At 37.9% G+C, this 2,776-nt stretch overlaps 1 pseudogene; it reads right to left on the bottom strand.

Annotated features, from left to right (window-relative positions):
* Positions 1-1,689: 1,689 nt before the first annotated feature.
* LOC130854978 (MKI67 FHA domain-interacting nucleolar phosphoprotein-like) lies at positions 1,690-2,550 on the bottom strand (annotated as a pseudogene).
* Positions 2,551-2,776: the final 226 nt, after the last annotated feature.

Here is a 2,776-nt window from a genome sequence, read left to right on the forward strand (position 1 = left end):
CTGCTTGGTATGCAGGGGGCGAAGAGGGCACTAATTGCATGTTAGAGCTGAGGATTAGATTATGAAACGAGTGAGAAAATGAAGATAGATCCTCTGACACTGTCAGATTAGGGGCAGCAACGTGTGGGAATATGACATCGAAATTTACAGTGACATTAACAGAAAGAAAATTAGAAACAAATAGCAATGATATGGGACATTTTTTTAAATCTTCATATTTTCTACCAACACCTAATAAACAGAATATGGGAGCAAGGGCCTGTATCTTTTTTCATTTGCATAATTGCAGCAGAACAATAGAATTTTTTAGGTAGCTTTTTGGAGACTAGGAAATCACATTATGGTCACTTTAACATTACATGTTATGCAATAGCTAGGCCATGTCTAAATAACTGACTTTACACACCAAGTGCCATTTTGAGTTGCCGAGAAAAGACATTCATGTAACTTCAGTAAACCTGGAGAATGTACAAGTGCTTAAGTGTTCAAAATTATTGTGAATAGTTCTATCAACCAATACTATAGGGTTCAATGTTTATAAAAAGCCAGCATATAAAACTATCACTATTTTTACTTTTTTGTTGATTCTGTGTCACTTCATAGTTAAAACAAGTGTGTACCTGTTCAAATCAAACACATCTTCCACACACAAGCAGATGCTTAAGTTAATAGCAAACAGTTCTACAAATCACTTCTATTTTCCAGAAGCAAATGTCCATACTGTTACATAACAACAAATAACTTGGTCAGAGGTGAAGCTGTGTCTACATTTCAGGAACATTTTTCTTTTCCATTTAGGTATGAGACGCTACTTGGGCAACCTTTCCTTGTACTTTTGCTCATTGTTTTATGATTTATTTTAAAGGAAAATGACAGCCTGTCTTTCTTGACAACAAAAAACATACAAAACTTAATGGCATAGGATGTTTAAAAACAAAAAACAAAAGTCCTTGGTGTTCAATCATATCTAGAAATGAGTGTTAAGTTGGATAAAAGTTAAAGATTCTATCTCTGGAGAAGCCAAGTTCAGTTTTGTTTGGTTTGCTTTTGCTTTATTTTTTTGTTTTTTTGGTTTTTTTACACCAAAAAATATAGAAAAAGTTTATTTGGTGGTCACTGTTTGAATCTTGAAATCTAATTCCAGATTGATGATCCTTATACAAGATGTAGTTATTAATCCATTCTAGCCCACCCCAAACTAATTTAACATTGGTAAATATGATCATATATACATAAGTGAATCCCTATTAATACTGAGACAGCCTTCTCACTCTCCATACGATTTAACCTCCAGTTTCAGCCATCTGATGGGTTAAATGTACTTGGTCTTACAGAGAACCATGTACGTGGTCAAGCAAGATTTCATTTTATTTGATGGCAACAACAAAGGCTACAGTTTAGTACTTAAGGCAGAGTAACTAAAGGCAGCTATGAAAGCTGCAGAGAGCAGTAGAGACAGGACACAGGCATCGAGAGCCTGGCTGCAGTAAGCTGGGGTGCCCCCTGCACTTCAGTGAGGGTGGGGAAGCCAAAATCACTGACTGCTTTCCCTACTGACTTGAATTGACAGCTTTGCCCTCCAACCATCAAGTTACTGGTTGCATTCCACTGTATCTAGTTAAATACAAAGAATCAGCCTCTATAATAAAATCACCTTTTTCAGAAGAACTATGCGCAATACATTCAGAATCAGTGTTTGCTTTTTCTTCGTCTTTTTTTCCTTGAATTTGTAGGCATTTGAGTCTCTTGTGTTTCTTCTTTTACATCAGATATGGACTGTTTGAAAACTATCTCATTATCTTTATCAGCATCATTCATTTTAGCCACTTCAGATTTTCATTTCTCCAAAAATGTTGGTGTACAAACTGGTGTCGGGCCCTGGCTATCCACAGTCTTCTCAGGAGTGTTAGGAGTGACTGAAAGCCTGGTGCTTTCTGAAATTTCAAGGACCAGTGTTTGAAGTGTTTTCCTCATTTTTATGTAAGACCAATGAAGGGAAATTATAATCAATTCCCTTTTTAGCCAATCTCCTCCTGAGAGATTTTTCCTTCTTTTTAAATCGCTCCTCCATCTATAGCTTTTGAAGCAGCATCTGATTCTGATTGTACCGTTTCACTGCTGGATATGATGGCCTCTTAAATGGTATGTACCACTCTCTAAGAAGTTCTTCATGTACTTTTTCAGGTGGTATAGCATGACACTTCAGGTGTCTTTCACCAAAAAGGTAGTTGTTCATTGTTTCAGCAGCTATTTTGGCAACATCTTCAGATTCAAACTCCACAAAGTCATAGCCTTTGCTATTTCCAGTCTTTTTACTCCTGGACAGCCTGAATCTCGTAACAGTGCCAAACTGGGAGAAATATGCTCGGATCTGGGTTTCATGAAGTGATGGAGGTAAGTGGCCCACATAGATTACTCCAGGAGTAAGTTTTCGTTTCTCCTGTTGCTTGGTTGCGCGCCAACGAACCTGAGCCACCTCCTTCTTAAACTTGGCAACCTCCTGCGGTTCAGGGACAGGAGTAGTTTGGCCCGGCCAGTGAGGGCCGCCATGCCGCCAGCTCACAGGCGGATGAGACCCATGCCTTTTGCTCTGTTTTTGAAACAAGCCCATGGAATGGTCCCTGTGGGATCACAAGATAATTCTCCAGAAATGTTCTACAGCATTTTTAGATGGTTAACTTGGTTTGCATTGATCTTTCAAAATGAAACTTATTTTTGCTATTTCAAGAAACTCTAAATGGAAGGAGAAGTAATTTATTAATAATTATGCCTTATG

The sequence above is a fragment of the Hippopotamus amphibius genome, chromosome 6, assembly GCF_030028045.1.
Source record: "Hippopotamus amphibius kiboko isolate mHipAmp2 chromosome 6, mHipAmp2.hap2, whole genome shotgun sequence".
Lineage (NCBI taxonomy): Eukaryota > Metazoa > Chordata > Mammalia > Artiodactyla > Hippopotamidae > Hippopotamus > Hippopotamus amphibius.